The sequence below is a fragment of the Pleurodeles waltl genome, chromosome 5 (genome assembly GCF_031143425.1).
Source record: "Pleurodeles waltl isolate 20211129_DDA chromosome 5, aPleWal1.hap1.20221129, whole genome shotgun sequence".
NCBI lineage: Eukaryota > Metazoa > Chordata > Amphibia > Caudata > Salamandridae > Pleurodeles > Pleurodeles waltl.
In genome coordinates this window covers 1,425,628,995-1,425,653,840 of record NC_090444.1, presented here as the reverse complement: position 1 = coordinate 1,425,653,840, position 24,846 = coordinate 1,425,628,995, and the positions used below count along the sequence as shown (strand labels likewise).

General features: G+C 46.2%; 1 protein-coding gene across 1 annotated transcript in view; it reads right to left on the bottom strand.

The window, feature by feature from the left end:
• B3GAT2 (beta-1,3-glucuronyltransferase 2) overlaps positions 1 to 24,846 on the bottom strand; it is a 348,081-nt gene that overhangs the window by 19,578 nt on the left and 303,657 nt on the right. The window lies entirely within an intron of this gene.

Here is a 24,846-nt window from a genome sequence, read left to right as displayed (position 1 = left end):
ATTCCAAAATTAAGGTTTTCATGAGAGAAACAGTCATTCTTGCACAGCAGCATCATCATTCTGAAACACTCTCCATCCACATTTAAGAACCCAGAGCTCTCTCCCTGCTCTCATTTTTGGGTGCTGGTACTTATTTGACCTCATCACGCATTTTTATAAAAGCAATAAAGGAAAAATACGCAAAGGGGGAAAGAAAGAGGAAGATGGAAAAAACGTCACCAAGGGAGAAAGTGGGAACCTCAGAGAGTGAGATAAAGGGGCCTGAGCTGGATTCAGGACTATCAGCCTTAGTATTCGGGGCACTGAAATGTAATAGCACCGGCCGGCATTCTGTGCAGTGCTTTGCCCACCAGCCTCATTCATTTACAATTTAAGCACTGAACAAAGGTATCATCTATGTTCTGCTTTATACATTGACACATTCCACTACTGTAATCAGATGCCTTGTTTACCCCTTTCCTGTTACATAAATCTTGTTATGCTCCATGCCTATCGCAAAATTCACTTTAGTACAGCGCTATACAAAACTATGAAATAAATGAATTAACCAAAGCATTAGTTCGAATCAGCTGTTGATGGCACAAACAGAAGAGAGTGGCTTCTTTTGGTTACCCTTTTGTGCTTTTTGATAGTAGATCTAGTTATAGGCTGCCCTTCGGAAGTGCCATTAAAAAAACAAGCATTGGCAAAGCCAATTGGTTTCGCCTATAAGAATTCTGTTTGACTTTATCAATGTGTCCTTCCATGTAGCACAGCAGTATGTGCATCATGTAATAAAACACTGACAAAGCCAATAGATTTCACATTGGCGAAAACCTGTTGGCTTTACCACTGCTTGTTCCGTTACATTAGTAGTCCAGCTGGAGAACCTAAATAGTGGTGAAGATTCACACGTGCACTAAAACGACTTCAAGGAGTAATGTGTCGGTTTTAATTTATTAAGTTATGAATTACTCATACTGATGAGCCCTTAGTGGGCGATTTAGGTGGTGATAATGAGGGAAATAAAATATTACATTTATTTAACATATCAGACACACAGAGAAGAGAGGCTCACATGCTTGTTTGGTGTGAGCAGATATAAATATGTCATCTGATTATACCGACCTGCAAAATATACATCATTAGCTACACTGTTTTAATTTCCTATTTCGTCCAGTCATATTTAGTGTAGGATCGACCCATTTAGGGCAGTTGTCTTTCAGGGATTTCTGTCATTTTACTTTGGTCTTTTTTATCTGAAAAATAAGATTACTTCATGGAGGGATTTCTAAATAACGATTTTATTTTTGGGACATTCCTCGTATAGGTTATAACGTGACTTTTACCTTCTAAATATAAGAAAATGTCAGCTTCAGTTGGTTAATTAAATAGTTTGACCATGTGACAGGGTAGTAATTTTATAGCTGTTCTGATTCAACCAAGACATTTCAGCCAAACCTTTTGATATGAGAGGTGGTTCACTTTTTACATATAAAAGTAAAAATACTGCAGCTTAAAAAAGGTTGATCTTGAATTAAAAATGTTATGATTAAACTCAGTCTTAAGTAGGTGCATTTGGCCTTAACAAGTGTGAGGTCAAGGATAAACAGACGCCTTGGGACCCCAGAAGAGAAGGATGTGGGTTCCTGTGCAATAGCAACACTGGAAATTCATTTTTGCATGAAAGAAAAGCACACAGGCAACATTGTGCGTGGGAGAAAAAGAAGACGTTTAGTATACGATTTAGGAACAATTACTCTTCATAGGGAAGCTCTTGCAACAAAGTATAAGCAGAAGGAAAAAAAACTTTCATCTCAATGGCCATTATGCAGCTGCAACTGAATGCAGCCTCAAATAAACATCTCAGTCATGGAAAACGCCCGACAGCACACAAGGGGGGTCAGTTAAGGGAGGTAAGATGAACGCTTAACTCCGTGACCTTCAAACATCGACTTGAGTGTCAGAAGGGCAGCAGTATTTCAATTGCAATCTGATGTTGAAACAAATCATGGTCTGTTGCAGACTTTATAAAGCAATTTTAGCGGTTTTTTTTATGACTGTCTTTTCAGTCTCAAAAGGCAGTTGGTGATCTACCACTTTTCCGGTCTGTTAAGGTAAATGTTAAAACAAGCAAATTGTATTCTGATCGGAAGGAAGGTGGGTGGGGGTTTGGGTGAAACAACGCCATTGTGGGAGGGTGATGATATCACAGAGAGGGGGAGAAGGGCAGGGGTGAAGAAGATGAATTGCGTGATGAAAAATAAATAAGCAAGGGTGCTGACACGCTTGCTCACAATTAAGATAAGAAAGAAGTTCGACTAACATGGATGAAAAAGAGTACTTCAGCGTTAGGATACTTATAAGGAGAACACAGGAAGAAATAGTGCTGCAGCCAATAGAAACTGAGGAAAAGTAAGTAGCAAACACAGGAACCAATGAAAAGCAAGGAGGCGGGATCGAAGCCCCCTTTTAAGATTTATATTAAATACAACAGATTTCACAAGTACAGTGCAAGCGCTGTGCAGGAGAAACCTAAAAAATGCAATTGGAACAGTTAGGATAGGGAAATATTACAAAATAGCTTAATTGGGAAGTATTAGGAAGCATCATTTATTGATAAGCTAAAACGTAGATGAGGATCTTAAAGGTAAAAAAGAGTAGGAAGTGGATACATTCTCTTAGTCTGCCAATGCACCATTCAGGGATTCATGTTTTCCCTGGGAAGGAAATGGATAAGACTACAGAGGCCCAATGTGAAGAGACTAACATGCAATCCTTCGAAGTTTTCCGCTCTATCCATTTGAGCACATGGGAGTGTGAACCATGGCTGATGAGAAACTTCTTAGCTTGACCCATGTGACCAAGGACAATACATTTCTTTACTGAAAAGGGTGGTATGCTCCAAACTGTAAAGAATTGAGGACATTGATAAACATATATAATAAATCATTATTACAGCTCCCTCTAACTTATCCGTTTGAAAAGTGTCCCATGTGATATAAGTATGTAAGAATGTGTTCTCTGTGCCAAAATAAGAGAGGCCTCTGCTTACTTCCAAATACTCCAGCAGCAAATACAAGAATGGAGGTAGAGTAATTGATTAAATATTTTCATTCTATATCCATTGGGTGTGCCTGTGTAAGTATTCAGTAATTTAGGTTCTGGTCTGCTAGAAAAATCTTTATTCTGCAAAGTACTCTGTAATCCCAGTTTTCTGCTCTACATAATGTATTGCAAGATATCAGACTGCCCAATTTTGGAGTCTGAAGACCCAGCAATAATTATCTGTACATTTTGTAGTTTGTGTACAGACGTAAAGCTGCCTGATTGGTCTATGCCAAGGAATAGACGCTGTGGTTTCACAGACTAGTTGGTCTTGACAGCCTTGAGAGAAGTGTGACAGCCACCATTGGTCACCTTTCTCTTTTACAAGTGAGATGGATCAGTTGTCTGCATTGAAGGGTGGCAGGCATAATAAACTCCCTATTAGGTGAAAATTAAAGACCTGAGAAACTGCTGAAGAAACTGTCTTAAGAATGACCAACACGACAGTCCAGGATTAAACTGAAGCATGGATCAGACTGGAAGGAGAAAGGTATGACTCTAAAGAATAAACCTTCAATGTCATTACGATGCTGGACTTAAGTCTGTCTGCAGGCTTATATACCTGAATATACAGGAAGTGACCTACAGTAACAGGAAATAATGTCTCATTTTAGATTATGATCATCCTTTAAAGCAAACCTGAGGCGCCATCTTGGATTGAGACAACTCGATAATGGATAATCTGGCCTGGAACAGCATGAAGGTGAGTAATGCCTTCTGGCATACTGCAATCATGCTTACCATATTGCAGCACCCGCGAAGCTGGGCTTTTGAGAAACTCAGACCGCCAGCAAACACAGTACTGTGACAAAGAAAGACTCCTCTGCCCAGAAGCCGCTGCTGTCCAGAGAAACAGACCGTATGTTTGGGAAGCAAAGAAAGCCCAATGAGAGCACAAAGCGGCCACAGAATAAAGCCTTGCCTGAAGTAAATCTGTGTTGGCCCAGAATCTACCTGATAAATGTTATGCAGTCGTAGTCGTATCTGACAGAGACTTCTAGTTGTGGAGATTCCTTACCTTAGAATTTTCCCCCAGGCGTCAGACTGGACCTGGATTTTTCTTCGAGCAATACCCTTGCGCGTCGGCAGGTGGTGTCGGTTGACTCCGCGGGCATCATTAGTGTCGTGGTCGCGTGATGACGTCGGTAGTAGTATATAGACGCTGCCCTCGCGCAGTGACATCAGTTCTTTTCTTTCCGCTCCACGCGCTGATCTGGAAAAGAGCTACCCTAGCTATTTTTAAGCCGAATTCGACCGTTTTGTCGATTTTCTTTCTGTGTGACTTTGGTGCGTCGAGGATGTCCCCGAAGACAGGATTCAAGCCATGCGATAACTGTCATTGGACGATGTTATTGACTGATCCTCATCGGGTTTGTCTGTGGTGTCTCGAGCACAACCACGACCCGAAGTTGTGCTCCGAGTGCCGGGCCATGCACCCAAAGGCTTTGAGGGAGCGGTCCCTAAAGCTAATGGTGGCCGGGCACTCGACTCCGTGTAGGTCCTGGTCTCGTTCTAGAGGAAGGTCTCGAGATTGGTCGCGGAGTCATCACCACTCGTCTTCTTCTAAATCCTCGGGTCAAGGTAAGAAGTCGAAAAAGTCCCATAGCTCTCCGACTTCGCCCCGTTGCTTGGCTGACCCGATGCGGAAAGAGCATCCACGCACTAGGCCTCTGTCCTCGTAGCCTGCGTCTGGGTCGGTTCTGCGCTTCCCCGAGTTTCCCAGAGCCGGAGCGACCCCCACCCTGCTTAGAGTTTTATGAGCCCATGCGCCATATATTTGGGCGGGCCGACCCCCGATGTGGTGCCTTCGGGCCAAAGGGGTTCGGCTGAAGGGCCTTCGGTTCTGCACCAGCGGCTTTGGCCCTGGCCACCGAGGTCACCTCTGGATCCGTTCGCTGATCTGCGGCGGTCGCACCTTTGAGACCTTTCCCAACGCCAGGTCGATTATGGATTGCTCCCAACATCGGTGGTGCCCACTATCGACGTCGACCCGATTGTTATCCCAGACGACTCAGTCGGAGCGGTGTCGACCGATGCCGCCTTCAGCTTCGATGGGGCTTATTCGCCCCAGGCCAGATTCAGACCCTTTTTCTTATGGGTACGAATATGGGGAGGAATTGGAGGGGTCCCCTGGACCCTTATGAATACCAGGATGACCCTGCTATGGACTGGGCTCAGGAATTGGGCGAAGCCAGTGGTCTGGATACTTCTCCTGACGCTGGCATGCTGTCTCCTCCTACCGTGGCTACGGCGGAGGGAGCAACTTATGGTATGGGGGTCGGTAGGGCAGCTGAGGTCCTTGGTCTCGAGCTTCACACTGTTGAGGTCAGGTCTAATCTCCTGACAGAGGTGCTTCAGCCTGGGGCTTCTACTTCAGAACCCCTTTTGACTTTTAATGAAGCCCTCACCAATGTCCTTTTGGGTACATGGTCCAAACCCAACACAGGGGTTCCTGTGAATAGGACTATCGCATGATCCATCGGCCCGCTCCGAGCTACCCTAAATTTCTGTCCCAACACCCCACGCCTGAGAGTCTTGTAATCCAGGCTTCCTCTTCTTCAGGCACATTCCCTTCCGCACCCCCGGATAGGGAATCCAAAAGGCTGGAACAGTTTGGCAAGAAATTGTTTTCTTCCTCCAGTCTCGTGCTGCGGTCTGTGAACACCGCATGCCTTTTGGGCTGCTTTACCCACTGTTTGTTGGATATGGTTGCGCTAGTCCTGCCGCAGATACCAGAGGAGGCCCATGCTATCGTCTCCCAAGCTGTGAACAATGGGAGAGATGCAGCAAAGTTCACAATCCATTGTGGGCTGGACACGACCGACTCTCAGGGCAGATCGGTTGCTACAACAGTGGCCTTACGACGCCACGCCTGGTTACGTACTTCTGGTTTTTCGGGGGATGTCCAACAGTCACTCCTGGACATGCCCGTCTCTTCAGAGACAAAGCGGACTCAGCCTTGGAGAAATTCAAGGATTCCCTGGCTACGGCTCTGTCCCTCAGTCTTTCCTTGGCCCCTCGCCCACCACAGTTCGCTTCTTGCCCCTTTCGTGACCACGGAAGGGGCTCCCTGTCACATCCTCCACACAGCCACTGTGCCTCGCACGCTGGTCAGCCTATGCGTGGCCAAGGACGCAGAATCCCAAGTGGCTGTGGGCCAGGGAACCAGAGGTCTGTCCAGTCCACCTCTGCCCCTGCTGCAGCCTCCAAACCCTCCTAGTCCGTCCCCTCACTCACATCCAGTTGGTGGCAAGATTCGCCATCACCTGCCCCACTGGGAACATATCACCACAGACAGGTGGGTTTTGCAGATCGTTCAAAAGGGCTACTCCCTCCCTTTCGAATCTGCTCCACCACCCATGCCACCATCCTTCGATCACCTTCAAGAGGATCATTTGGTGCTTCTCCGCCAGGAATTCGCAGCTCTCTTGGCCAAAGGAGCTAAAAAAAAGGTCCCTGTGCCAGAAGTAGGTTGTGGTTGTTATTCCCGCTACTTTCTGATACCAAAGAAGGAAAAGGGCTTATGTCCTATCCTAGACCTTCGGGACCTAAACTACTTCCTCAAGAAGGAGAAATTCAAAATGCTCACCCTGGACCTAGGAGACTGGATGGTAACGTTGGATTTGCAGGACGCTTAGTTCCACATCCCCGTCCTGCCTGCCCACGGACGTTACCTACGATTCGTGGTAGGTCACAAGCACTTTCAGTTTACCGTGCTCCCATTCGGCCTTACCAGCGCTCCTCGGGTGTTCACCAAGGTGATGGCGGTGGTTGGAGCTCATCTGCGCAGGTTAGGGGTTTGTCTTCCCCAACCTCAACGACTGGCTGTTGAAGGTGGACTTGCCCCAGAAAGTTGTCTCCCACCTTCAGACTACGGCGAACCTCCTGCATACGCTGGGGTTCACTATAAATGTGCCAAAGTCACACCTGACACCATCTCAGTCGATCCCTTTCATCGGAGCAGTTCTGGACACAGTGCAGTTTCGGGCTTATCCTCCCGAAAAACGAGTCCAAGACATTCAGACTATGATTACGATCTTTCGGCCTCGGTCTTGGGTTTTGGTGAGACAGACTCTGAGGCTGCTGGGCCTCATGGCCTCCTGCATCCTGCTAGTAACACATGCCTGCTGGCATATGGGGGCTCTGCAGTTGGACCTGAAGTTCCAGTGGGCGCATCATCAGGGGAATCTCTCCTACCTGGTCCAGATCTCGGAGGGAACTGCGAAAGACCTGCAGTGGTGTCTTTGGAATCTGCATTGGGTCCACAGCAGAGCCCTCTCCCTTCCCCAACCAGATCTCTCTATAGTGACAGATGCGTCACTTCTGGGTTGGGGCGGCCACATGGAAGAGGGACACATCCCTGCACAAAGGCCTGTGGTCTCTGGCGGAGTCGGGGCTCCATATCATTCTGTTGGAGCTGCGGGCGATCAGGCTTGCGTTGAAACATTCCTTCCCTCTCTCAAAGGGAAGTGGTGCAGGTGTTCATGGATAATACTACCGTCATGTGGTACTCCAACAAACAGAGTCCTGGACCCTTTGTCAGGAGGCACTACGCCTCTGGACATGGCTTAAACATCAGGGCATTACCCTGAAGATTCAACATCTGGCAGGCTCCCTCAATGCCAGAACGGACGAACTCAGCCGTCGATGCAAAGCCTATCACAAATGACATCTCCATCCGGAGGTGGCACAAGGTCTCTTCCAGCAGTGGGGAGAGCCTTGGTTAGATCTGTTCGCCTCCACAGAGAACACGAAATGTCAGCTGTTTTGTGCATTGGAGTTTCCAAGGCAGCACTCGCTCGGAGACGCTTTTCGTCTGAGTGGAACTCCAGCCTCCTTTACGCCTTTCTGCCTATCCCTCTTCTGCCCAGAGTTCTCAAGAAAATCAGGAATGACTGGGCCCAAGTCATCTTGGTGGCTCCGGACTGGGCACAGAGAGTATGGTATCCAGAGCTATTGAGCATGTCCATCGATCCTCCACTCAGACTGCCTCTTCGGGCGGATCTCCTGTCGCAGCAACAGGGGACGGTTCTTCACCCGAACCTATTCAACTTCCGCCTTCATGCATGGAGATTGAGCGGCGCCAGTTGATGGCTTTTGCCCTTCCACCCGAGGTCTGCAATGTTATCTTGACAGCCAGGCGTCCATCCACCAAAACTGTATACGCCTGTCGTCGGAATAAATTTGTGGCATGGTGTACCAGCACATCTGTTGATCCCCTTTCCGCCCCTCTAGCCGAGGTTCTTCTGTTTGTTCTTTCTTTGGCCAAGCAGGGCTCTGCTTTGGGCACCCTTAAAGGGTATTTATCTGCTATTTCAGCCTTTCTTAGGGTACCTGATCAGCCCTCACTCTTTAAATCTCCTATTGTGAGTAGATTCCTCAAAGGGCTCACCCATTTATTTCCTCCCTCTCCATTTATCATGCCTCAGTGGGACCCTAATCTTGTACTTACTTACTTGATGTGTACCCCCTTTGAGCCAATGCATAATTGTTCCTTGCGGCTCCTCACCTTCAAAACTGTCTTTCTAGTGCTATCACCTCTGCTCTCAGGGTGAGTGAGCTTCAGGCCCTTTCCTCAAAACCTTCATACTTGTCTGTGCACCCTGACAAAGTTGGGTTGCACACTAGGGCTTCCTTCCTTCCTAAGGTGGTTACACCCTTTCATGTAGGACAGTGCATCACTCTTCCTACCTTCTATGCACCCTCATACCCTTCCCATGAGGAGGAGAGACTCCACCGCCTGGACCCAAAAAAAGCATTGGCGCTCTACCTCAATCGTACTAAAGATTTCCGGTTGGATGATCAACTCTTCGTTGGGTATGTGGGTGCGAAAAAAGGGAAGGCGGTGCAAAAGCGTCTCCTCTCTCGATGGGTGCTTCTTTGCATCAAAAATGTGCTACGCTTTGGCCAAAAAGCAACCTCCTGAAGGCTTGCGGGCTCATTCCACCAGAGCAACTGCTGCTTCCACTACGTTAGCACGTGGAGTTCCTGTCCTGGATATCTGCCAGGCAGCTACGTGGGCATCCCTGCACACGTTTGCTAAGCACTACTGCCTGGTCAGTCAGGTCCGTCGGGTTGGCTATTTTAGTCATTCGGTCCTGCAGGACTTCCTAGTATGATCTTGGTTCGCAGCCCACCACCGAGGATGGCATTGCTTAGGTATCTATTCTAAGGTAAGGAATCTGCAACTAGAAGTCTCTATCAGATGTACAAGTTACTTACCTTCGGTAACAAAATATCTGGTTGAGACATATTCTAGTTGCAGATTCCTTACCGCCCACCGATCCTCCCTGCTTGCGAACTAATTTCTAGGGACAGGGATTTCCCCTTTCAGGTCCTTGGCTCTGGCACACCAATCTCAGTGTTCTTAGCGGCTGTAGGAAAGTACCCTCTTGCCTGGCATGTTACCCCCATTTTTCACTGTATATATGTTGTTTTAGTTGTATGTGTCACTGGGACCCTGTTCACCAGGGCCCCAGTGCTCATAAGTGTGCCTGAATGTCTTACCTGTGTAGTGACTAACTGTCTCACTGAGGCTCTGCTAATCAGAACCTCAGTGGTTATGCTCTCTCATTTCTTTCCAAATTGTCACTAACAGGCTAGTGACTAATTTTACCAATTTACATTGGCTTACTGGAACACCCTTATAATTCCCTAGTATATGGTACTGAGGTACCCAGGGTATTGGGGTTCCAGGAGATCCCTATGGGCTGCAGCATTTCTTTTGCCACCCATAGGGAGCTCTGACAATTCTTACACAGGCCTGCCACTGCAGCCTGAGTGAAATAACGTCCACGTTATTTCACAGCCATTTTACACTGCACTTAAGTCACCTATATGTCTAACCTTTACCTGGTAAAGGTTAGGTGCAAAGTTACTTAGTGTGAGGGCACCCTGGCACTAGCCAAGGTGCCCCCACATGGTTCAGAGCCAATTCCCTGAACTTTGTGAGTGCGGGGACACCATTACACGCGTGTACTACATATAGGTCACTACCTATATGTAGCTTAACAATGGTAACTCCGAATATGGCCATGTAACATGTCTATGATCATGGAATTGCCCCCTCTATGCCATCCTGGCATAGTTGGCACAATCCCATGATCCCAGTGGTCTGTAGCACAGACCCTGGTACTGCCAAACTGCCCTTCCTGGGGTTTCACTGCAGCTGCTGCTGCTACCAACCCCTCAGACAGGCATCTGCCCTCCTGGGGTCCAGCCAGGCCTGGCCCAGGATGGCAGAACAAAGAACTTCCTCTGAGAGAGGGTGTTACACCCTCTCCCTTTGGAAAATGGTGTGAAGGCAGGGGAGGAGTAGCCTCCCCCAGCCTCTGGAAATGCTTTGTTGGGCACAGATGTGCCCAATTCTGCATAAGCCAGTCTACACCGGTTCAGGGGACCCCTTAGCCCTGCTCTGGCGCGAAACTGGACAAAGGAAAGGGGAGTGACCACTCCCCTGACCTGCACCTCCCCTGGGAGGTGTCCAGAGCTCCTCCAGTGTGCTCCAGACCTCTGCCATCTTGGAAACAGAGGTGCTGCTGGCACACTGGACTGCTCTGAGTGGCCAGTGCCACCAGGTGACGTCAGAGACTCCTTCTGATAGGCTCCTTCAGGTGTTAGTAGCCTATCCTCTCTCCTAGGTAGCCAAACCCTCTTTTCTGGCTATTTAGGGTCTCTGTCTCTGGGGAAACTTTAGATAACGAATGCAAGAGCTCATCCGAGTTCCTCTGCATCTCTCTCTTCACCTTCTGCCAAGGAATCGACTGCTGACCGCGCTGGAAGCCTGCAAACCTGCAACATAGTAGCAAAGACGACTACTGCAACTCTGTAACGCTGATCCTGCCGCCTTCTCGACTGTTTTCCTGCTTGTGCATGCTGTGGGGGTAGTCTGCCTCCTCTCTGCACCAGAAGCTCCGAAGAAATCTCCCGTGGGTCGACGGAATCTTCCCCCTGCAACCGCAGGCACCAAAAAGCTGCATTACCGGTCCCTTGGGTCTCCTCTCAGCACGACGAGCGAGGTCCCTCGAATCCAGCAACTCTGTCCAAGTGACCCCCACAGTCCAGTGACTCTTCAGTCCAAGTTTGGTGGAGATAAGTCCTTGCCTCACCTCGCTGGGCTGCATTGCTGGGAAACGCAACTTTTGCAGCTACTCCGGCCCCTGTGCACTTCCGGCGGAAATCCTTTGTGCACAGCCAAGCCTGGGTCCACGGCACTCTAACCTGCATTGCACGACTTTCTAAGTTGGTCTCCGGCGACGTGGGACTCCTTTGTGCGACTTCGGGTAAGCACCGTTTCACGCATCCTCGTAGTGCCTGTTTCTGGCACTTCTCCGGGTGCTACCTGCTGCTGAGAGAGCTCCTTGTCTTGCTCGACGTCCCCTCTCTCTCCTGGTCAAATTTGCGACCACCTGGTCCCTCCTGGGCCACAGCAGCGTCCAAAAACGCTAACCGCACGATTTGCAGCTAGCAAGGCTTGTTGGCATTCTTTCGGCGGGAAAACACTTCTGCACGACTCTACAAGGCGAGAGGGATCCGTCCTCCAAAGGGGAAGTCTCTAGCCCTTTGCGTTCCTGCAGAAACCGCAGCTTCTTCTGTCCAGTGGAAGCTTCTTTGCACCCGCAGCTGGCATTTCCTGGGCATCTGCCCATCTCCGACTTGCTTGTGACTTTTGGACTTGGTCCCCTTGTTCCACAGGTACCCCAGATTGGAAATCCAGCATTGTTGCATTATTGGTTTGTGTCTTTCCTGCATTATTCCTCTAACACAACTTCTTTGTCTTTAGGGGAACTTTAGTGCACTTTGCACTCACTTTTCAGGGTCTTGGGGAGGGTTATTTTTCTAACTCTGACTATTTTCTAATAGTCCCAGCGACCCTCTACAAGGTCACATAGGTTTGGGGTCCATTCGTGGTTCGCATTCCACTTTTGGAGTATATGGTTTGTGTTGCCCCTATCCCTATGTTTCCCCATTGCATCCTATTGTAACTATACATTGTTTGCACTGTTTTCTAAGACTATACTGCATATTTTTGCTATTGTGTATATATATCTTGTGTATATTTCCTATCCTCTCACTGAGGGTACACTCTAAGATACTTTGGCATATTGTCATAAAAATAAAGTACCTTTATTTTTAGTATAACTGTGTATTGTGTTTTCTTATGATATTGTGCATATGACACTAAGTGGTACTGTAGTAGCTTCACCCGTCTCCTAGTTCAGCCTAAGCTGCTCTGCTAAGCTACCATTATCTATCAGCCTAAGCTGCTAGACACCCTATACACTAATAAGGGATAACTGGGCCTGGTGCAAGGTGCAAGTACCCCTTGGTACTCACTACAAGCCAGTCCAGCCTCCTACAGCGGCTCTGCGCTTTGGCGTGGAAAGTCGTGAAAAGTAACTGATGTCACTGCGCGAGGGCGTCATCTATATACTACTCCCGACATCATCACGACGCCCACGACGCCAGAGGAGTCGACCGCCGCCACCTGCCGACGCGCAAGGGTATTGCTCAAAGAAAAATCTCCGGATCCATTCTGACACCTGGGGAAAAATTCTAAGGTAAGGAATCTGCAACTAGAATATGTCACTACCAGATATTTCGTTATTGAAGGTAAGTAACTTGTACATCAGGGAGGTCTGTGTTGTTCTTTTTCATTCCAGTGCACAAGACAATAGAACCCTATCTCACTTCATCCATCCCAAAGTAGTTGTATTCTCTGCCAATCGATACTCACATCTCAGGTACCTTATCAGTGAAAGGAACTCCAAATCCTAGATTTCACTAATTAGAACTGTACTGTTGCTTCAGTTGTGTGCAGTTTCGTTTTGCAACCAGATCAAACGCTCAGCAAAGATAATTTAAGAAATGTAAAATGTAAAGCAGACACAACGCACAACCAAGGTTTATGTGTTTGAACATTGGTTGCAAGAGCTGCTACAGTAAGTCAGCAGACAGTCTGTTCTTCGTTGATACTTCAGCAAGTAATGCTAATAGTAGAACAATTGGAATGAACCCTGTGTAATCTATAAGACGGAGATGAATAGTGGTGTGTGAATGATTAGCGAACATACCAGATGCCCTTTCTTCAGCTTGCTGCTAAAGGTATTATCTGGTGCCAGAACTTGTGAATACCATCTATGGCTGTGCACCATCCCCAAAGACTGGGCAGACAATGAGGTCCATCGATATAACCGCTGTTTGAAGATCCCCACCACGTCAAACCATGAAGTTGGGGAAACTGAGTTAAATTCCCCACAATCCTCCCTAGTACCTTCCACCCCCCCCCCCTTCCCCACTGAAGTACATGCTAAAGGAAGACAAAGATGACGCAATAAAATGTAGGTGGTGACGTGACACAGGGATTTCCACACTACACCTTTGGTGCTGGCTGAAATGAAAGTCTGGAGGGTGTCACAGATGTCCGGAGAGCACCCAAAAAGGAGATGGCACTCTAGTGGAGGGTAAGAGACTAGAATGGCAAGCAGGCAAAGCTACAGCCTTACCTCGAGGCAGGAAAAGTGTGTGATGCTTAGTGGCACAGCCACTGTCCTGAAGACTTCTGGAGATCTGAGGTACCATCCGTGTAAAGGAAGACAAAGACCTTGATGCAGTACTGCACGGAGGTGGGGGACAATCTGATTTGTCCATAGTTAAAAGGATCACAGGAATTCTTGCTGGGGCAAGCCTGCCAGTGAGGGAGCAACAATCATGAGTGATGAATAGGTGTGGAGCAGATTCCTCAAGAACTGTGCGTGCTGCTGCACGGAAGTGAAAAGGATACGTTGCAGATGGCTACAAAAGTATCCAATAATGTAAATAAATATTAGATGTAGAGCAGCAAGGGACCTCTATTGGCAGGAGGTGGAAAGCACCTGTTGTCCGAAAGAGTATAGGTAGAGAGAGAAAAAGTGAGGATACTCGCTCCTCATGCCAGCATTTGGAGGTTTCAGCGAGCAGACACAACACAACAAAAAAGGAGTATGAAATCAGGATGGAGGATATATCCTATGTGGTGCATACTGAGGACCTTAAAATAATGCACAGTGAGACTTGGAGAAGCTGACTCTGTGGTACCAGGATATTTTAGTTTCAAAGGTATGGTGGAAATCAAATCGTTACAGTAGAGGAAACCCCTGAGAGTACTTTAGTTCATTATGTACTGACTATCCACTCCATTTCTGTGCATTGTCTACCAGTGGAGGTACAGGTTAGCGTCAATGTGGCCTCATCTTTTTGATTTGAGCAGATATGTGTTTGTCTCTACACCGATTGATTACTTATATCTTTCTTCTGCTCCCCTTGCAACCCTGACTTACTTTCTTTTTACACCACCTTTTTTTTAACACTCGAATCTTCACCTACTGTTTAGCTATAGTTCTTCTCATTCTTGGTACTAATCCCCCGTCTGGGTCCCATAGATGCCAAAGCGAAGTCTAAGTAACTGCACCTACTAATTAAGGGGTGGGCACCTGCAGGGTAGTGTTGCCTATTATTTCAGAAAGTATGGACCATGCTGGAGGTGTATAAACTCAGTATGGTTCTCATGTACAAATGTAATTGAGGTTGTGTAACATTGTTGTTCAAGAATCAGACTGTCCTATTTGTTTCTGTAATTGATAAAGTTGGATGTAATAAGTCAAAAAAAGAGCTTCACTGCAAAAACGTTACAAAGAGAAGAGACGAGTATACACCACAAGACTGAGCAAGCAGCATAGAAACCGCACCCTAAGACCAATCAAAATGAATCAAGTCAAAGCGATATTAGCCGGAATAACACTGGCAGGGCTGCATAGAAGGCAATATGAATGCCAAGGTGTCAGTCGTAAAAAGAATACTGAATGGCGTAAGTAGATGCTAGGTTAGAGCAACTTACCTGGAATTGTAATAAGCTGGAATCTCATGAAATTTACTGAAAGGCAGAAATCAAAATCTTAGGCGCCTCGGCCTGTAGGTAAATCCCTAAAGTTTGTGTGGGGATTGAAGAAAGCACAAGAGTGGAACTTACAGACTGTGCCATTTCTGCTATTCAACAAGGGGGTATACATTCCACAGTGGTTTACAACTATAAATGCAAAAACTTCCAACATGGATCCAGATGGCCTGTAATTCACTATAGCATGTTACCACACAACCGAAAGCACCGTGAGAAATGCCGTTGTCAAAGACGAAAACCATGGAAACCAAAGAATGCTTCCGCAGATAAGTCGGGCCACAGGAGTGCTGATTCAGAAAACCATCAATGCACTTCAGCATCTCAGGTTCTGCCAGTCCGAGGTTTCTCCTACCCAACTCCAGAGTAAGTCACAGGCCTCACAAAACGGTAGCAGTGCAAATTACAAGATAGCTACACAAACAGGCATAGGACTGCACAGGTACCAAGTAACCATGTGCTGCCTTACAGCATAGTAAAGTCTCAGAAGGCACACACCTACAAGTTAAACAAGCATTTGCAAATGCTTTGTTTCACCTTGCCCAGTTCTTCATCCAAAACCCAGGCAGCGTCAAAGAGTTATCCATCCTGTTCTTTGGAGAGCGGGTTTCCTGAGCATGTAAAACCACAGACACAAATGTTCACTTGTGCTGACCCTTGTCTCCCTCAAGTCTATGAGGCTTACTCTTGGACGGACTTTAAGTAAGGTCCAGTAATTATGCAGCATATGGTCATGACCCCAGAAAGTGAAAAGCCTGAATTTTCTCAGACAGTACTATATCAGTGCTCCCTGGTAGCAAGATGCATCAATTGCATAGGCTAGAACATGCATCATGGTTTGCTGACAGTTTCTGTAACAGTAGACCTAGAAGCATCAATTGCTTCAGCTACTGTATGGCTTAGTGGCATCAGGGTGAGCAAGTATCAATGACTCCTGTCCGTAAATGTGCATCTTTGGTCCCATACTGTAACAAGCGTTAATTACCCATACACATAGCACCACTGGTCCACTGCACTGTGGAAGAACTTGCAGCACAGGCTGGGCTAAATACAGTTTCTCTGGTGTCAGCTGGTCTCAGTGCCATCTGTTGTGAGTGACAGTCTGACCAGTGTAGCCTGGAGGCAGGGTATCTAACGGAATGTCTGTGTGGCTTGTAGACCATGAGTCGTCGGAGTGTCCTGAGGTGCTCTCAGGGTGCGTTGTCATGGGTAGCATCCCCTTCTGACCAGAGCCAGACGTGTGTCCCAAGGTAGCTTCTTATCCATCCACAGCAGGGGTGAATGACTGTGGAAGGGATGTCAGTGCTTTCTGTTGGTAGGAGGAAGAGAAAGGAAATATGTTAAGGAGAAACATGGTTGACATGTAGCCCCCTCATAGTCTTGACTATTTAGGCAACTACTTATTGCATTCTCAGACTTGTAGTTTCACTTTTAGCATTGCAAACATGGACCCAAAAATAAATGTGTGATTGGATAAAAAGTCAAGAATGGCTCAACGTGTCAAACATTACATAAAATTACATGGGACGTCTTCAGAGCTATGGTGACAGCGAGGCTGAGAAATGATCCACAACTAGGCCAGAAAAGCAATAACGATGAGTTGGGAGAAAAGGAGAGCTAAGTAAAGGAAAGAAACAGCTAGGGGGGAAAAAGACAAAATTCATATTTAAGTTTTCAGGGCTGCATGACGGTTCTCCGGGGGGATACATTTGGCAAAACAAGTAAGGTGCTGCATAGACTAATCTGGTGTGGACAAGGGGCAAAAGGAATAGAGTCAGTCTTGGGGTACTCCAAAGCAAAAGAAAGGATGGGTGGAAAACCGTTCCTAGAGAGGGAAAGCTTTTTTTACTCCCAGTTGCATTATATAATGCCATTGTTTGCTGAGCGTTAAATAAAAACAAACGTAATCAAAACAGTTCTGTAATGAAGCATGGATCATGATCCTATCCTGATCACGTCCACAAATGTGACTCTAACCAGCACAAAATGTTTTTTTCCTAAATTGCTTTACAGTGCAAATCTTGTTTTGCACTGGAAAGTACCCTAACAGTGAAGCAAAGCAGCGCAAAGCACTGCTTTGCGTCACTTAGCGCCAAGGGGGCTTTACATTGGTGGTACATGGGTGTTCCCATGCAACCCCCCCATGCCTTTTAACACAAAACCCTATCTACAAACAATAGTAGACAGGGATTAGCAGCAAAAGTGAACACCATTTGAAAGGAGGCGTTAACATTTTTCCTTTCTCTTCTGACTTTGCATGCATGCTGCACTGTGCTACACACATACAACATAGGAAAAGTTTTAAAGTGTGTCTAAGCACAGTATTTTGTACTAGAAGGGCACCAGCGGTGGCTCCTCCGCTAGGGCGCAGGAGTGTTGCCCCCCTGCCAGCAGCGGCATCTGCAAAACCTTTACAAGAAAACAATAATAAACTGTTTATTATCGTTTTCTTGTAAAGGGGTGAGGCCACGGGCTCTGATGAGCACTGAGAGGGAGTGCACAGCACTCCCCCTCAGTGCGCATGTATGTTTGACCAGCTAAACACACATGCCCACAGGGCTCTCTCCCCACTGTGTTGCCGGGCTGGAGAGAGCATGCGCAGGCTCCCAGTCTGCCTGTGAGCTCCCTGGCTGGGTGCTCCCGGCCAGTCCTGACACTGCTCTGAGCCGCATCAAGATTGGCCGCAGGGCAGGCTGGAAGCCTGTGCCCGCACCAGAGGAGCGGCGCAGTGGTTTTGGCGGCAGCTGCAACGGTCCAGGTAAGTGTTTTCAAAAAAATAATTACTTAATGTTTATTATCCCCCCCTCCCTTCAGCGCACTGCAACTGTAGGGCACCCTTCCAGTACTAAACCTATGCTAGAACCATGCACACATCCCTGCACTATGGCGCAAAGGTGTGTATGTGGGTCAAGGTGTGTGTGTGGGCCACGGCAGCTAAAATCAGTGCTGGTGCGAGGGAGAGGGGAGGAGAGTGCTATACCTCTGTAGACATGGCGCTTTCCTGGTTCCTCCCTGCCACACAACGTAGCTCAGCATTTTTGCCGGCTGTGCTGCATTCCGTTCCTGTTTAGTAAATCTGGGCCTTAGAAATAAGGAAAACATTTTCCATTAATTTATTGATCCTGCACAATGATAGACCTCCATAAGCTTAGTGATCATAGTACTGATGTTAACAGATAACATAAAATGAAAGACATATAAGGCTTCGTTATGCCTACACCAAAATGTATTGGGAGAGAATATGATGTATGCCAGAGTGTGAAAAAGCGCTTAGGTCAATTTTGGCTATTGTTATGGGAAACATAGTCAACAAACTGCCTAATATGTTTGGAAATGTGCCTTTTTCAGGGAATGTTAAGAATTATATTTGTTTTAAAAAGAAGGCAGAGAGATTGTGGAATTGTCTGTATTTTGAGGGTTGTCGTGCTGATTTTATGCACAGTCACGGAATGCTGCCTGATAAGATGCTTTAAAAAAAGGAGTCAGATAGTAGCCATACAAAGAACAGAAAGCAACCAGTAAAGAGAAGGCGACAACAATCAGGCAAACAAAAGAGAACAAATCCTTAAAACATATTTGGTAGTATTGCTGTAATGCAAAAATAAACTATTCATGGTGTTGCTGATGTACGCGACACCAGACAGACCTTACGATATGTTTGATTGTGATATTAACAGTGTACCAGCTCTACTCAGGAATACCTGCACATTTCCTTTGAAACAGATGTTTAAAGCCTGTCAGCACCTGGCTACTGAACTACCTTGTACCAGCGGCGGCCTCTGCATATGTCAATGGGGGGTGGCGACGACGACTGGGACGGGGGAAACGGGGAAAAAAAAAAGAAAACCCGCTTACCGATTGTCGCCACGTCCCACCACATCCCTCGCCCTCGCTCCTCTTATTCACTGGGACACCAGCACAGGCTCCCCAGCAATCCTGGCACTGCTTTCATGCTGATGAAAGCAGCGTCAGGACTGGTCTGAGCGGCTCGGACTGCCTCTCAGACACAAGCCTGGCATCTGTGCTGTTTCTCCAGCCCGGCTGTGTATACTGCCAGGTTGGAGAAACCTAAGTGAGCATGTGTGTGTGGGCCACAGCAGCTAAAATCAGTGCTGGTGCTAGGGAGAAGGGAGGAGAGTGCTATACCTCTGTAGACTGGTTCCTCCCTATCACGTAACGCAGCGCAGCATTTTTGCGTGCTATGCTGCATACTGTGCCTGTTTAGTAAATCTGTGCCTTATAATTAAGGAAGATATTTTCAATTAATTTATTGATCCTGCACAATGATAGACCTCCATAAGCTTAGTGATCATAGTACTGATGTTAACAGATAACATAAAATGACACACATGCGCACTAAGTGGACTCTTCCCCCCCCACCTCCGTGTACGTGCAGTGTTATTTTTGTTTCCTCAGAGACATTTCCCTCTTTCTACGTGTGCTGCAGAAACATCTTTCTCCCCATTAAGCCTCACCTTGGATGATATAGCATTTTGAAACTTTCCCAGGCTTACTAGTCTTAGTAAATCTTGGAACTCAGCAAAAAACATGGGTGGCTGCATGGGAATACCAACCCTCCACCCATGGAATGCCTTTCCAAAGCAGAGTAACGCAAGACAGTGACCTGTGCTGACTTTTGCTACTTCAGATTTGCTATGCCATGCAAGGTTGCTTTGCATGGCCTAGTAAATATGACTTAAAGGCTTGGGTTGCTTTGTGTGATGCAAGGGCAGTGCAAGCTATTAGTATGTCTGGGCCTAGGTTTGAGTCCAAGCATTGGTTCAACATCCTGTTATTTTGAGCAATTCACAATCTCCTTGTGCCTAAAAAATATGACTTTGTCTAACCTGATGTTCATGTGAAGGACTCTGATACATTTGTGCCAACTTTGTGTAGAAACTTAAAATCTATACCCAAAGGTGAATGCAGTGTAGTTACCACATTCTTAGTTTCTCTAACAGAAGAAGGAGATTTTTCTCTGCATTTTTTAGAGGACCACTATTCTTTACTTCCATGAAGATCCACCACCATTTTCATAGCAGTCTTTCACAGCTTTACCTCTGCCAGAAATCTTGAGTTGTACACTGACTGGGGCTATGCTGAATGCCTTCTCAGCAGCCCCTTAGGTTGGTCTGTATATGGAGAGCATTTGTGATTTGTTGCGGTAGCCAATCAAAGTTGCTGGAAAGACTACAGTTTCAGCAGTTTTGAATGTCTGCCTGTGACAAATCAAGACATCTCTCTGTGTTTAGACCGTTGTGATTTGCTGCTGGCTGGCCAGTCACAATACCCATAATAGCGTCTGTGCCTGCATAGATGGGTTTAAGGTCCCAGAAGAAACATGCAATATGAACATGAGTATTTTTCCATTTTGGGGCATGGTAACTGCCCTTTTTTCTAGTCTGCGAATGGAGCAAATGATGGTGTTTTATTTTTTTTTGTAACCAAACTGTGCTCCACATGTGAACTACAAAAATAGGGCAGATTCTACCCTCCTTACTTTTCAACTGCCGCCTTTGTCCGTCTGTTAACATTATATTTAGAAAGCTTTGAAAGAATTCACAACTAAAAGGGAGCACGGATGTGGCTATAGGGGCATGGCGTTGCCTAGAGGCGAAGGGTTGCATCCATATTTTTACCTCGTCCTCCTAAACCACTCTGTTTGTCTGGGCCTAAACAGCAAGAAAAAGGGGCAGATTTACAAACTTTCTACACAGTGCTGTGCAGTAACCATAGCTGCTGCACTGTGTTGCTTGAAAGGGAGAGAGCAGAACAGCACCATATCTACTAAGAAATAGCACTGATTTCCTCTTTCCGCTGGTGCACTTTAAGCTGCCATACGCCCACACACATCCCTCATAGTGCAAGTGTGCATGTACGTAGGGAGGTTACCATTCTAGTATAAAACGCTACGTGTAGACAAAGTTTAACACTTTCCCCACATTGTGTATGTGCTGTACAGAGCAGCACACATGAAGAGCTGGTAATGTTTTCAGAAAAGCCAGTCAGCTGGGCGTTTTGCAGCTTTTCTCAGGGTTTAGGTCACTTTTCCTAACAGACACAGTCCAACTCCATAGCAGACAAGCAGGTCTTCCTCTCCTACCCAGATAACAGCATCATGTGAACTTGGCAGGGTCTGCAGGCTTAAGCCAAGGCACCTTTCTGAACATTGTTATTTATTTTTGAAGGTACTCAAAAGTGCTCGTGATCTACCAGTCAATTGAGAGCGATGGACAGACAGGACCTGATTCACACAGGTAAACACATTAGTTGATAGATTTGTTTAAGACAGCAGAATCCCCCCCCTCCCCCCTCCCTCCCCCCCAACACACCTACCTATGTAATGGTATAACTGGAGGCCATGCCCCAGTAAAATAAGTAACAAAATAAATACTCCTGACTGAGGTGACAGTGTAGCACAAATCTCAGCTTTGATGCCCCCCCCCCCCCCCCCCCCCCCCCCCGGTATTCAGAATCACAACTGGAACATCAACAAAAAAACTACTCGCCTATTCTACAGTGGTGAAGACAATAGTTCACGAGGAGGAGTAACTCACAGCTGGTAATGCTCGGTAGAAACGAGGTCAATATGGTTATTAGCAACTCTGGCCACAAGCAATTCCATAGGCCATCCGCTCCGGGCTCTGCTCCTTCACTCCTCTCAGGAGGCTTTAGGGTGACAGCAGCAGTTACTGCTAGCGTTCCAGACCTCCAATCGGCTGACTCAATCTCATCATTCAGCGAGGGCACTCAATAAAATGACTGTCCTCTGCTTGCGGAAAGCTATTTACAGCCCTGGTTCAATCCAGATGATCTCTCCAGTCTTGCTGACAGCAGCTTAAACTGGCGTGTTTTTTTCTGAAAACAGACGTAAGGTTCGTCCATTGCTTAGGGAAAACTAGCACCTGATGACTTCTCCATCACCCTTGAGCGTAGAAGCTCTGACTGAGGAATCACATAGCAGTGTAACCGCGAAATGTGGCCATCACTGGCATTCAGGTTAGACCCCGGGCACAGTACCACAAACCCACATTTGATAAACTAGTCCTTACTACTAAGATCAGATCAGGAATTTTAAACCGCAGATATTCTATATGAACATAAAATAAACACTTAGGGGCAGCTTTACAATTGTTTCACGCAGGTCAGCAAACAAAGTTGCTCTGCTGCGTAGTGGCGTAACAAAGACCCCTGCAGCCCCCTGGTGTGCTCTCCTGCTCCCCCCAGCACACTACACTGTGCACGGGCAGCAGGCCCCTGACTGGTACTAGGGGAGAGGTGCCCCAACCAGGGACTTTGCAGGGGAGCACCCCTCAAGGTTCATTACGCCACTGGTGCTGCGTTGCATGAAAGGGAGGCAGCAAAAAAGAACCATATCAACTAAGATATAGTGCATTCCTGCTGCCTCGTAGCGATGGTGCACTGTGTGCTGCCTAGTGAAAACGGAGGCACCAAGGTACACGGGTGCCTGTATTACAGGCAGGGTTGTTTTGTACAGGAAGGGACACTTTCCTGCAATTAAATAATACTTGACTGCATTTTCCTCTTTCTAAATGTGCTGCAAAATAGCGCACTTGTGGAAAGAGGAAATAACAAGGAGATGTAAACATATTTCTCCTCATTATGCCTCACTGGGGAAGGTGCAGCATTTTGATGCATTCCCAGGTTTACAAGTTTTTGTAAATCTGGGAATGCGCCAAAATCCATGGGTGGATGTACAGGAATGCCCTTGCTCTACCCATGGAACGCCTTCCCAAAGCAAGCTAATGCAATGCAAAGCTATTTGATGCATTACTTTGTGTTTACTAAACCATGGAAAGCTACACAGAGTGGCTTAATAAATAAAAATTATTTTATATCTGGGCTGCATCACAAAAGTAGCACAACTCTGATGCAAAATCTTAGTAAATACGCCCCAACATATGAATCAAGGAACATTCCAACAGAGGAGGAAACAGCCATATTTCAAATCTGGCCAATTGAATGTTGAGAATTGTAAGATAACTGAGTTTTCCGCCCCAGGAATCAATGATGCCCGAACAGGCCTAATGCCATGAACTTTAAAAGAAAAGCACGCATTCTGTTGACATTTGAAATGCTTCTGCCATTTGATCTGTGAAAATTCTGGATGAGCAGACCGCTTTTTGCGCTGCGTAGCAGATGTCCTATAATCTTAGTATGTTGTACTAGCAGTTACTCTAGTCTCTTTAATGAAAAAGAGGTTCCACAAAAATGGGCAGTACTATTTCATACGTCACCACTAAAACTGAAAGAAGTTAAGAAACACTGGAGCTATTAATTAAGCGTCCGTTGTTGACTTGCCCTGTTATGGATTTGGGGAATAAACTAATTTTGTATGCATAAGCAGCAGTAGCTATCTCCGGGCATCTAAGCACTATAATATGGGGTTTAGAATTACCCAAGCCTCTTAACGCCAGAGGATAACAGGGAGAATCCACCCATTAAGTTTGCCACCTGTGAATCTCAGGTTACCCACGTCTTAGCAGCACGCACATTAAATCATTGGCCTATCTTACTCATGTCTGAACTTAATCAGATGAAAAATATTTATGTTGTAAAGTCAAGGCCATACGCCGATTATTTCTTGATAAATTTAAATTCAAATGGTCTATTAAAAGATTTTGGTAACGTGTTCCTCCCTCCATGCAATCAGAAAATCAGCATTCCAGTAATTAAACAACATATTGAGGCCATTATCAAGGCACTCAACTCAAAACTTGATAGGACTGGAGTTAGAATAATAGATTAAACCGGTCTTAAACTGTATGTAAAGTGAGTTTTGCTGAATTTGGAAATTTAATACAAGTTAAAATATCAGTAGGGTGATATTTATTGAGGGCTGCTATTTAGCAATCTATATTTTATACGTTTGCAAAAGATGTTTTTTGCACTGTTTTTGCATTGCTTCAGAGGTCGACAAAACCAATACCACCGATCTAAGTAATAAAAACATCATTACATACAGTGTTTGCAAGTGGCTGAGATGTGGTCTAGGAGCTAAGCGGGGGGTGGGGGGTGGGGGGTGCTGTGATATGTTCTAGTGCCTAATTTCCTCACCCGGGGCCTCTTCATCTACCTCTACGTGAACGTATAGATATGTGAAATACACTTGTAAATATGTGAGAAGTGATTAATCCTCAAATGACGTGCACAATTTTGTATTAATCATTTTCTCCCATAATACACAGAGCTTCACTGCTCCTAAGCTATGTTTAGGCTGCTTAATTGAAACACATGAACACAAGCTATGCAAAGAATGTGTAATACACTATATATTTATACTTTTTTAGCGCCGCATTTGCGCCGCTTTGTGACGCAAAATCGGCGCAAACTTACTAAATACAATGGTATTTTGTAAGTTTGCGCCGATTTTGCGTCAAAAAGCGGCGCAAATGCGGCGCTAAAAAAGTATAAATATGGTAGGTGTGTTAAGCTCAATTGTTGTACTGCACAACATGTTCAGTCATTATAAACTGAACATAACATATGTAATTGTAGATGAAGATTTTTGGATATGTATCCAAGGCTTGCCTGTGAGTACCTTAGTGAGCATCCCTTTATTATCCTCAGCAGAGTGGCACTGTTTAAAATGCTAGTACTGCCGTGCTTCATCCTCTAGAATCCCACCTATGTGATTCCGATGAGATGGTTCCAGGGACTCCAAGCTATAGTACAAACTTACCTATGGGCTAAACAGGTCCCGCGCATTGCATTTCAGAAAAGTGTCCAATCTACATTTGATGGGGGAATGGCAGCAGCTGATACACGATTATACTACTGGGTCACACATCTTATGGTGGTAAAAG